The sequence below is a fragment of the Ips typographus genome, linkage group LG1, assembly GCF_016097725.1.
Source record: "Ips typographus isolate SLU linkage group LG1, UJ_Ityp_2.0, whole genome shotgun sequence".
In the NCBI taxonomy this organism is placed as follows: domain Eukaryota; kingdom Metazoa; phylum Arthropoda; class Insecta; order Coleoptera; family Curculionidae; genus Ips; species Ips typographus.
The window spans coordinates 13,907,204-13,920,588 of record NC_138422.1 but is presented as its reverse complement, the minus strand read 5'-3'; the positions used below and the strand labels follow the sequence as shown (position 1 = coordinate 13,920,588).

At 32.3% G+C, this 13,385-nt stretch overlaps 1 protein-coding gene across 3 annotated transcripts in view; it reads right to left on the bottom strand.

The window, feature by feature from the left end:
- The window catches only part of rho-5 (rhomboid-5), an 84,448-nt gene that overhangs the window by 22,949 nt on the left and 48,114 nt on the right, over positions 1–13,385 (bottom strand). The gene's annotated exons all lie outside the window — the stretch shown is intronic.

Sequence of the window (13,385 nt, the reverse complement as noted above, 5' to 3'; positions counted from 1 at the left end):
CTTATCGAGTCTGGGCGATTCTTTGCATAAAAGCTCTATTGCGGTCATCAATTTTCATGACGCAACATTAATTAGTTGGAAGCTACTTTCGAGTATTTTCAATTTTTGTTCAATCCACCAGAGAAAAGATCGTTCAAATACAGCGTATGATAAAATTTGTTACAAATTACATTTGAACTCAAATACCTTTAAAAGTATACAACATTCGGTATACACGGTTCCGGTTGACCCTTTCTCTAAATTATACCACTAGTGGTGATTGTTTCTTTTTTAATATTTGAATTTTGTTTATACTTATTTGTCCAGTACGTGAAAAATGGAAAACCATATACATCCCGTTTATGATGGCCTAGGTTAGTACCTATAGTACTACTTTTATTATTATATACTTATATTATTTAAATGCTTTTATTCTTATTGTCCAAAACAACGCGTTTAAGAAAAAATTATTGACCGATCTTTAAGGGCAAAATTTGTTGAATACAAATTACTTCACCGATCTGGTTTACCATAAAAATGAAGAATAATGCCAGGAGGAAATACGTCATATCAACATTTTAGGTTCATTTACTGTTTTTGTCAAAAGTCCTGAGTATACTACTAAATATCATGTGACGTTTTTGTTTTCATACAGGGTGTGTCAAATAAAGGTGAGTCGACAACATGTTTTTTTTTTAATTAAACTTAATGTATATTTTTGCATTGTTGCATTCTACGTTCAAATTGTTTTGAAGATTTTGGTATTTCAATAAGAAAATAAACGAACTAAAACTTTTCTGACAAAGGGATTCTTACCAAATGAGTTCCAATCTTAGAACGTTTTTATGAACAAGTAGCCTTTTCTAAAAAAATAGCATTTTCAGCTTTTTGTCACTTTTCTTTATTATCTCATGTTCAAATTATGACAAATGATATGTTTTTGAGATGAGAAAAATGTGTTTAAATTATTTAAACAATTTAAACAGTTTTGACATTAGATATCACGTGGTTTTTGGAGGATAATTTATCTAGGCAGTCACGTAATCACAGTCAAAATAACTGTCATAAATCTCAGAAACACCTTTTCTCTCGAATACTACAAGAAAGCTTTTCTAAACTCGAAAGCACATTTTTGGAATCCTCATTAAATTTTCGGGGGTAATATCCCAGTGCATTTAATTTTTCCGGAAAAATTCGGAAAAACGAGTTTCTAAGTAATTTGTTTTAACAAATAACATGAGCGAGAGTGAAATTTTTTTTTTTTAAAAATCATTTTTTTTTAAAATCATCTGAGTCGAAGACGAGGATTTAAAACCATTCTCGCTCATGCTATTTGTTAAAACAAACTACTTAGAAACGAGTATTCCAATTTTTCCACAGGAAAAATTATATGCACGAGGGATATTTGGTAAGATTATTTCCTGAGTTAAATAAACATTTTATTTTAATTAAAACAATAAGAACAGTAATTAATAAGAACAATAACTTTCAAGCTAGAAAGGGAAACACTATTCTTTATGTTGCTGTGAGGAGTGTGAAATTTTTTCGATTTTTTTTCCGGAAAAACTGCTGACAGCTAAGTTGACAGTTGTCAAGTGATTTTTCCACTTAAAATTTACATTTGTTATACTAATTCTTGATAGCGATTGGTCAAAATTGATAGGAAGGAAATAATCCATCCAATAACCTGAAAAACACTACAAAATTTGGTACGTTCAGAGAGAAAAGCAGTGTCAAAGTTTGAACTGTCAGAAACACAGTTTGAAAGAACAGTCCGGGACCAAATTGTCTGTAAACCCCACTTGTAGTGAGAAAGTGACTGTGTTAAGCACATTTTTTAAATCTCCATTAAATTTCATATCCAATAACCTGTAAAAATACTACAAATTTGGCACAGTCAGGGAGAAAAACGTCAAAATTTGTCAAAATTTCAACTGCCAAAAACACAGTATATGTAATTTACCAATAAGTTATTATACTAAAGTTATATAGAATGTTAATTTACCGGTCATATTTTCCTGGTAAAGTAAAATATTATTATTATATCACTAATTCAATTAGTACAAATAGTTTTAAATCATATGACAACTTTTTTCCTTCATAACGAAATTAAGTAAAAGCATTTCGTGTGCGCAATGTTGGGACTTCGTAATGGGAAAAACCAGAAAATTCTCCGGAAAGAAATAACGTAATAACATTGGCAGCTGACGTAACAACATTGAAGTAAATTTTCTCTACATCTGGTATTTCTTGAATATAATAAAATCAAAAATTCAAACACCCGGTATACTAAAACAACGTACAAATGTGTTCCATCCAGATCTAATTCACCGCAGACGATGTTACATCGCGCATATCCCCAATGAAATTTTAAACTACACCGCAACCATTATTGATTCAGGGCCATTGCGCCCCCACTAATTCTAAACCCCCGAAAGGTATTTAACGAACGGCTAAATTGTATGGAAATCAATTTAAGTGGATCCCTAATTAGCAGATGCCATTTATAATCCGGTATTGGTGAAGCAGCCCCGGAACGAGATTATTTAAATCAGTAAAGTTTTAACGGCACAAAGTCGAACGTAATTCTACACTTACGTGAAAGTCAAAAAGGGATTTGCTAAACTAATGTGATTTCACGTTGTTATTATATGAAGCCCTACATGAAAAAGAACAAATTTCCTTTGAAAGCAACAAAATCGTAATACCCTTTGAAAAGGCATCTTTGCTAGTTCAATAACTTGGCGGTATATAAATTGTGCCTTTTCCTTGGACATATTTCTTCGAATTCTTTTATGGAGTTATTATGAAAGAGACTTTTTGCCGATGTCTGAACCCGAACACAAAGCGATATTCTGACTTTCAGTCAGTTAAATAAATAATGACGGAATGTAGAAAAGTGACCTAGTTTCGGGAGTGGAAAAGTTTACACATTCATGCAAAAATCCGGAAAGATTGATGCGACTTTAATGCTGTCCAAACCGACAGCAGGAAAAAAAAACATGGAATATCACGGAAAATACATCACCTAGTTTTGCAGTCATCTAGTGTCCAGCTTAAAATGATATACGTGAAGATATTGGTGTATGGTCTATTCCATCTGAAACATGCGAGTAGCTTATTCAGAAAGGTGGTTTCTTTCAAGAAGGTTCTCCAGTGCTTTTACATATTTTTTTCGAAAATTTTCAGGTTTCCATATGATGAATTTTGACAGATTTTAGTGTTTTCAGAGGGTATTGCGCTTCAAATGGCCAGGACTTTTAATTTCATTGCATTTCAAACATTTCGCTCCATTTCCATGCCATTGACACGTCAATCATTTTTAAAAAATTTCATAAGTTTGTACTAGTTTCTGCCCAAAATTCTTTTTAGAAGATTTTACATGTTCCAAGTGACCCAGGTCACCTTAACTTCGTCTTTATTACAGACTTTTGGTTCTACATCCAAGATATTGTAAAACCATACTTTTTTCATGTGATGTGAGTGATTTCCAAGCTAATTTTCACAAATTTTGTTCAAATCAAGGTTAAACCTTGTGAAGAAGTTTTATAAGTTTTTCAGGTCTTGTTATTATGTTATATGTTTCTAGAAGACTTTGAGACGTTTGGAAATTGTGTACTTGCCGCCGGAAAAAAATAGTAAATATTGTACCGGGTGACCCAATAAGACTGTTCCTCCACCATATCTCATATAATCTCATTTTCTCAATATTTCAGGTTAGGATCGAGAATTTGAAAAACGGTTTTGACTGGCCTATTTGGATGTTATTTGGCTACTTTTTCATAAAGAAAAAGTTATATCATTTTATTATTTTTTTTTTTTAATTTGAGTCATTGTGTCAAAAGTAGCCTCCTGGCGCAGAAATATTCAACTAAATTAACTATATTTTGGTTGATTCTTATTGCCCAAGAAATGCTCTTTTCAACAATACTGAATTTGTTAAAATTGGTCAAACCGTTAAGAAGTTAAAGCAGGTTATTGCAAAAACAAATGAACACCTCACGCCATCTTTGTTTTTGAAATAACAGAAAATTGTTTTTTACGAAAATGATAGATAAATTGGTTCGCTTTAAAAATGAGGAAAAAAAACCTCTAGTTTATTGTGCAAAATTTATAGAAAATGCAATTTAAAAATTTAAGATGGCAGTTACGGCCTCTGGTGGTCATTTTTAGAACTTGAAAATATTTTCCAGAGATTCTTCATCCCGATTTACCTAAAAAAAATTTTTACCTCAAAATCATACGACGAACGGTTCCCGAGATATGGTCGAGGAACAGTCTTATTGGGTCACCCGGTACAACCAGGGTGGATATAAGCATCATACCCCACGAAGGCGATATTGACAACCTGTCCGAGTTTTACTATTGATTTTTTAATCTAACAATTTTAAAGTAAAAAGAGTATACTATTCTCTTTCTAATTTTTATACGTCATACGTCAATCATGAATTCTACAACAAAAAATATTATTAACGCAAATTTGGCATTTAAATGTGTGAAACTAAACAACACTTTGTATATAATATTAAAAAACGGCTTAAATGCTATCAACAATTCAAGGTTGATTCTTCATTATTTGATTTTTACTTCACAATGTTTTTTACGAAACGGTTTGATTTCTATATAAAACGGAAAACAAAAAAAGATAACAAATAAATCCGTAAGCTTCTAGGATGTGGATTCTCAAAACGAAGAGTGGGAGTTGTTAATAAAATTAATGTAAACAGAATTTGATAAAGGGTTGTCATTGTGACATAGTTCTGTCACATTTTATCAACACATTTCTAGAGAATCCTATAAAAGGATATAAAATGCAGGACTCTGTATACAGGGAGTAAGGAAATGGTGCAACCAACACTAACAGCAAAAATGAATGTGAAAATTCCTGTAACACTTTTTCGAAAAATCAATAATATCGAATCTACATGGTGTCAAACAAATTTTGGATGTAAACTACCTACCTCGTTAAGTGTTATTCGCCATTTCCTGACACCCTGTATAAAATATGTGTAGAATTCTAGGAATAGTACAATATTACTACATGAAAATTTCAATTTTTTCCGTCCTGTATATTTCAGCTCCTTATCTCTAGCTGTTTTTGAAATATCGGCAATAAACCACATAAGATAAATTTACTTTTGCATCAGTCAGCTTTTCCTCCTCAACTTTAATGAATATTCCTAATGGTTTCCCTCGAGGGAGTACCGACACGCAGAAAGTTAATCTATGGGGCCATAAAAATAATAACTTTTTAAAAGTTTTCCCGGATAAATTCTGATGGTTTTTAGTTATTCAGAACACGAGCATTGGGATACGCGTCCCTCGAGAACGGGCATCTGCTTTTAATTACTAAGTAAATACTAGGGAAGTTGCCGGAAAGTTTTCTTTTCTCGTACAAAACCTAAAAAGTCTGGAAAAATATTAAAACATTCTCTATGGCTGCATTAACGAATCAGTTGCAATGATTTTGCAAATTTTATTCTTAGAGAGTAAATTGCGCTGCCGTACTTTTTCAGTTAAAACGGGTCGCCAAATAAATGCCTCACAAAAGTCCAAATAAAATAAAATTCCAGTTGCCGGCGCTCGAAATTTAAATTAGTGCTTGTTTTATTTGCTCCGAAAGAGGGACAAACTTAAAGGATCTCAAACTGCTGACTTCTTAATGTTTCTTGATATTTAAATGCACAGATTTGGGTTAGCAAAACTTGCTAAAAAGTTAAATGCTGTAGCAGACGGAGATATGATACCAACTTTCGCAATTCCAGTTTTAGTTTGCGGCATCGTTTTATTTTCTCGATAAAGTCGCATTTATCTTGTTGAAGTATTTTAAGAGCTTCTGATAAGTTTAAACTATAATTGCGGGAAAAGGATACTATACGACGGTTCGTAAAAGTTTTTCATAAAAACGTTTATTCGTTTTTTCGGTTCAAACTCAAAAGTTGCAAGTGTTATGAAAAAGAAATTGGAAAAAGCGTATTTGCTTGAAATTGTATTGAATAACAGAAAATCAATTACATGTTACGATCCGAAATAAATGGCAGTGACATTATTTGAAACGGTATACAAGATGTTTCATGACGTAAGATCACTATTCAGTACACATTTTCAGAATTTTCTAATTCTCAAAATTTCTCTTTAAAGTAAAGCATTTTCATAATACAGAAAGTAAAATTAATGATGGCCTTTATTACCTCATGTTTAAATTATGACAAATAATATATTTTTGAAATGAGAAAAGTGACGCGATCTGATTATTATGTAAACCATTGGTAATATACATTTACAAATTAACAATTGTCAAAATAACTGTCATAAATCTCAGAAACACGTCTTGTTTCGAAAACTGTAAGAAAACTATGTTAAACTGTAATTCTTGCAAATTCTAGGCAAATTTTGGTAGTTTTGACATTAGTGACCGATATTACGTGGTTTTTAGAGGATAATTTAGCTAGGCAGTTACGTGACCACTGTCATAAATCTCAGAAACACGTTTTGTATCGAATACTGCAAGAAGACTTTTCTAAATCCTGATTTTTGCAACTTTTGAGCACAGTTTGACAGTCAAACCCACTTAAAGTAAGAAAATTACTGTTTTAAGCAGACAGTCAAGACGAAATCGCTTGTAAAACCCATTTACAGTGAGAAAATGACTGTTCTACGCACATTTTTGTAATCCTCATTAAATTTCCAATATCCAATAACATGAAAAAACACTTTTTGCAACTTTTGAGCACAGTTTGACAGTCAAACCCACTTAGAGTAAGAAAATTACTGTTTTAAGCCGACAGTCAAGACGAAATCGCTTGTAAAACCCACTTACAGTGAGAAAATGACTGTTCTACGCACATTTTTGAAATCCTCATTAAATTTCCAATATCCAATAACCTGAAAAAACACTTTTTGCAACTTTTGAGCACAGTTTGACACTTTTGACAGTCAAACCCACTTAAAGTAAGAAAATTACTGTTTTAAGCAGACAGTCAAAACGAAATCGCTTGTAAAACCCACTTAGAGTCAGAAAATGACTGTTCTACGCACATTTTTGGAATCCTCATTAAATTTCCAATATCCAATAACCTGAAAAAACACTTTTTGCAACTTTTGAGCACAGTTTGACACTTTTGACAGTCAAACCCACTTAAAGTAAGAAAATTACTGTTTTAAGCAGACAGTCAAAACGAAATCGCTTGTAAAACCCACTTAGAGGGAGAAAATGACTGTTCTACGCACATTTTTGGAATCCTCATTAAATTTCCAATATCCAATAACCTGAAAAAACACTTTTTGCAACTTTTGAGCACAGTTTGACAGTCAAATCCACTTAGAGTAAGAAAATTACTGTTTTAAGCAGACAGTCAAGACGAAATCGCTTGTAAAACCCATTTACAGTGAGATAATGACTGTTCTACACACATTTTTGGAATCCTCATAAAATTTCCAATATCCAATAACCTGAAAAAACACTTTTTGCAACTTTTGAGCACAGTTTGACACTTTTGACAGTCAAACCCACTTAAAGTAAGAAAATTACTGTTTTAAGCAGACAGTCAAAACGAAATCGCTTGTAAAACCCACTTAGAGTGAGAAAATGACTGTTCTACGCACATTTTTGGAATCCTCATTAAATTTCCAATATCCAATAACCTGAAAAAACACTTTTTGCAACTTTTGAGCACAGTTTGACACTTTTGACAGTCAAACCCACTTAAAGTAAGAAAATTACTGTTTTAAGCAGACAGTCAAAACGAAATCGCTTGTAAAACCCACTTAGAGTGAGAAAATGACTGTTCTACGCACATTTTTGGAATCCTCATTAAATTTCCAATATCCAATAACCTGAAAAAACACTTTTTGCAACTTTTGAGCACAGTTTGACACTTTTGACAGTCAAACCCACTTAAAGTAAGAAAATTACTGTTTTAAGCAGACAGTCAAAACGAAATCGCTTGTAAAACCCACTTAGAGGGAGAAAATGACTGTTCTACGCACATTTTTGGAATCCTCATTAAATTTCCAATATCCAATAACCTGAAAAAACACTTTTTGCAACTTTTGAGCACAGTTTGACAGTCAAACCCACTTAGAGTAAGAAAATTACTGTTTTAAGCAGACAGTCAAGACGAAATCGCTTGTAAAACCCATTTACAGTGAGATAATGACTGTTCTACACACATTTTTGGAATCCTCATTAAATTTCCAATATCCAATAACCTGAAAAAACACTTTTTGCAACTTTTGAGCACAGTTTGACACTTTTGACAGTCAAACCCACTTAAAGTAAGAAAATTACTGTTTTAAGCAGACAGTCAAAACGAAATCGCTTGTAAAACCCACTTAGAGGGAGAAAATGACTGTTCTACGCACATTTTTGGAATCCTCATTAAATTTCCAATATCCAATAACCTGAAAAAACACTTTTTGCAACTTTTGAGCACAGTTTGACAGTCAAACCCACTTAGAGTAAGAAAATTACTGTTTTAAGCAGACAGTCAAGACGAAATCGCTTGTAAAACCCATTTACAGTGAGATAATGACTGTTCTACACACATTTTTGGAATCCTCATTAAATTTCCAATATCCAATAACCTGAAAAAACACTTTTTGCAACTTTTGAGCACAGTTTGACACTTTTGACAGTCAAACCCACTTAAAGTAAGAAAATTACTGTTTTAAGCAGACAGTCAAAACGAAATCGCTTGTAAAACCCACTTAGAGTGAGAAAATGACTGTTCTACGCACATTTTTGGAATCCTCATTAAATTTACAATATCCAATAACCTAAAAAAACACTTTTTGCAACTTTTGAGCACAGTTTGACAGTGAAACCCACTTAGAAAGAAAATGACTGTTTTAAGCAGACCGTCATGACGAAATCGCTTGTAAAACCCACTTACAGTGAGAAAATGACTGTTCTACGCACATTTTTGGAATCCTCATTAAATTTCCAATATCCAATAACCAAAAAAACACTACACAATTTGGTTCAGTCAGGAAGAAAAGCGGTGTCAAACTTGAACTGACAGAAACACAGTATTTGTAGTTTACCAGTAATTTACTGGAAACTAAAAGTCTGTCTTTAGTAAATCAACCAAACACAGATCCAGAAATATCGGGACTGTAACTAGAACCTATTAAAGATGATTCATGTTTAGATTTGATGTTGCATTATTAACCGAACAGATATAGGTCCTAATCATCCAAGAACAATGCAGCAATCTTATATTATTGATTGGGCTAAATTAGACCCTTTCATAAAATATAATCCTCGCTTTTAGGGAGATACGTGAGTTACCAGACAAGCTATATGAATACTTAGGAACAATGATATATTGTAAGGGATGTTAATAAATTTTCACGAAACACCCCAAAATGTAAATCGGTTTCAGTCCTGTACAAACAAAAGAAAAATCCTGAATACGCAAAACCCCACCCAGTAATAATAATTGATGCGGCAGAAAGCTGAATATTTCAGTTCCAATGTCTTTCATTTCGACTTTTGTATACGCGAACAGACAAGAACAACAGAAAACTAATATCACGCCGGCTCCTCGTTTCCAAAATGTTGACATGCTCTGGATGAAACTAAAAACTAAAGGAAAACCAACCGTCAGATCTTGTTTGACTTGGAAACTGTACCGCTTTTGCTTCTGAAGTTTGCTGTAAGAAGTTCCTGGAATTATATTTGTGGAAGTTTCTGTTTGAGATATTCGGAGGTGCTCCGTAAGGTCGGACGCTTGTTGTTTTTGAGATAATTACTAGCGGAAGATAAACAGAAACGGCCCAAGTTTTAGTTGAATTGCTCAGTTTTTTTTTTCAGTTTTCGCAACTTTAATTTAATTTTTATGACCGGAGTTAAATTGAAATAGGTTTACAGAGTGTCGGGAAATAATACCGAAATATTTCGGGACGTGATTCTAGGGAATAGGGATTTACATTGTAAAATATTAATTTTGATTTTTTGACGTTTGTTGACAGTTTTCTCGAATTGTTTCCATTGTTGTAGTTTTATAGCTCTCTGGAAAGGATTTTGACAGTTGTCACATTCGTAACAGACGGAACTAAAGTCAGAAACCTTTTTTACCTTCCTAAGATTGAATTTGACAGTTTCTAGGTTTACACCAAATTAAAAGAATTTAAACTGACTCCAAAATTTGATAAGTGCCAAAATTGCGCTCATAAAGTTATAAAATGCATTTAACGAAATTCTAACTGGTATTTTCTACTTTTCAAATATGTTTTGTAGTTTCAGGGAATTGAATTTGACAGTTTTCAGGTTCCGAACAGTGCGTATATTATAATTAAAATTAAAAAAACTCGGTACCCACTAATTACTGTAAATTAAATTTAAAGCTAGTATGTTCCAGGTCTAAACAACTAATTAAAAGACGACTTGACGAAGCGTTCGGATATTGACAATCAAAGGCTAAAACGAGGTAAAACGAACAGAAATTCTACAAAGTACTCTATAATTAGGTAGAGCAAGTGCAAAGGCGTACAAACGTTTGACTGAGAAATTAGACAAGTTAATTAGGTAAACTGAGTTTATAGCACAAGAGCAAAGTGGAATGACCAAGCGAGGTAATTCCTATTTAATCAAAATTTTAAACGGATATAAACAAGTAATCCCAGAGCATCGTGGGTGACTAAAACGAATGATCAGTCGAATGTTTGCAACATGTAGCAATTTACTAAGCGTAAATAAGATCGTCAAGTTAATTAAAACTTATAATGGATTAATCGGTTAAATGTAAAAAGTTAATCGAATAGTACAGCAAAATAATCAATTATTGTAAAAGCGCTTTAGATTAACTAGTGATAAGCTAAAATAAGCAGCAATTTGACAAAAATCTAATTGTAAATTGGAAATTATAGTTTAGATTGAACCTAATCTAGTATGGGCCAAGAAATAAATAATTTTACATATTTTTTTTTCTACAAATGACTCATTACACCTTGGTATAATATATACCAAAAAATCAAAGTAAAATGAAGTGACATAACAATGTGACATATAGTGAAGAAGAAAGATCAACTTGAGATCTACAACTTTTGTATCGATAAAAATTTCTCGAATCAGTATCCAGATAAGAAGGTAAGATGTCGTTCTACGTGGGACACCCTGTACATGTTGTAAAAACTTATAATTTTTGTGTGATTAATCAATATATCTTTAACTCGATTTGGCACCATTGTAGATAGTAATGTTAAGTAAAGCCCCCAAAATCTATGAAAATCTAGTAAAAACTACAAAATATCGAATGATGTATCAGTTTTTTGAACCAAATAGAATATATCTTATCAAATAGAATCTAATCTATTTGAAATAAGTCTCTCAATAATAAACACTCAAATAATAGAGTTACTTTGTTCGCAATTTAATTGAAATAAATTCTATAATATAGGTATACAGTGCGGTCCAAATTGGTGATGCATGTATTGAGATCTCGAAAACGGTAAGAGCTACAGAGTCGGTTAAATGGGAAAAGTTTTAGAGAATTTTATGTGAAACTTAATTCCGGTTTCCAAATTAAATTATCTTTCTCCGTTTTCCGGAAAATTGGAAAAACGTCAGAGGCTGCATTTTAAACAGTCTTGCAAACGATAACTTTGTAAATTCTTATGGCCGCCTTCAAGATGGCTTACAAAGTTATCATCCATATCTCGGAAACCAATGACGATAGATTTTTTCTAATTACGTCATCGTGTTCTACGTAAAATTTGGAAACCGGAAATAAGTTTCACATAAAATTATCTAAAACTTTCCCCATTTAACCGACTCTGTAGCTCTTACGGTTACAGAGATCCCAATACATGTAGAACCAATTTGGGACACACTGTATAAATAAGTTCTTGTAGATTTTTTTTTGCTTTGTGCTACTTTTCTTTCTGTTATTATATCGAAAATTATATTTTAATCATATCTTCTTCACTTTTATTATTATGAAATAAACATTCTAAATCTACTTTAATAAGCGTTATAAAGGCTTGTATTTTGCTTTAAAATGCCGCTAATTATAGCGTCAACAACAAAGGAGTTCTAAAAGGATGGACTATTTAATAGGATTTCAAGAAGATTAGAAGTCAGTAGATTTCGAAATAAAAAGAAAAATTGGTGCTCAATTGTATTGGCAGAAGACGTTAAATTGGATGTTTAACGCTATTTCCAAGAAAATCGTGAATACAATTTACTTAATAATGTATTTTGCAAGATTTTTCGTACCAACACGAGAGCAAAAATTCCAATCCAAATTGCAATTCTAGTTAATTAACTTTTAGAACTTTTCTTTTTTTTCTGTTTTCAGTACTATTATTATTTTCAAATTAAAATAGATTCAGCCTAGCTAATTGTTCTGTCTTGTGTAATGTGTAGTCATTATTCACGGGTGCATAATAAGAATTATTATTATAGGTTGGTATATTCAAAACTAGTGAATAAAAAGCAAACAAATGACGATGATATGGTTATGACATATTTTTACCGTTGTTATACAAAGTGGTTTAAAAGTCTGTAGAAAAGTCTTTGCCAAACTCATTTAAATTACACCAAATTGACTTTACATAAACAGCTATTAGGAAAAATTAAGTTGGATATAACCAATATTTCAATTTTACTAAAGTCTAATTTTATTAAAACAGGGGTTAAAGTTGTGTTTTGAATATTTAGCTTGATTGAGTTTTATAAAGTTTCAGAAAGGTTAAATTAGATTTTCAAAAGTCTCTTCAAAGTACTAACTTCAATTTTCTTAACAAAATTTGATAACTTTGTCGAAATTTTGTTTTATATTGATCGCTTCTAAACTTGGTATTTTCCAATTTTTTGACTTGAATAGCATCTTTTTGACAAAAATTACATTATTAGCTTTGTGTAAGTAATTCAAACTTAAATCAAATTACACTTCCATTAAACAGGTCGGCCCTATTATAAAAAGAACTATGCTCTATGTATACAGAACACAATCAACTCACTTAACAGTTCGTAAAGTGAACCAATTGAAGTTTTCCCCTTTTGATGCGGAAAACAATCCGAGAACTTTAAAGCTGTTTATTTCGTGTTGGCATTTTCTTAACAATCAAGAGAGCAATAACGATTGAGGGTAGGTGACATTTGCCGAGCTTTGCAAAGAGACTTTCAACTTTTCGCCCCCGTCAGCACCTTATTATTAACTTTAAAACTCGGTCCGACCGACTTTTGAAAAGACTCTGGCTTTTCCCCCGGTTCGTCGCCAGTTTCCGCTTAAAAACACTGACTGGTTCGTGTTTACTTGCACTTGGAAATTATTTCCTTTTACAGTTTGTGCGCTTTTTTTTTTCTGATGGAGTAAACGGGTGCACTCTCATCAATTTCTTCGCCCCAATAAGCAATAAATATACGAGATTGCCGTTCGGCGATAAGACGTTCCTGATGA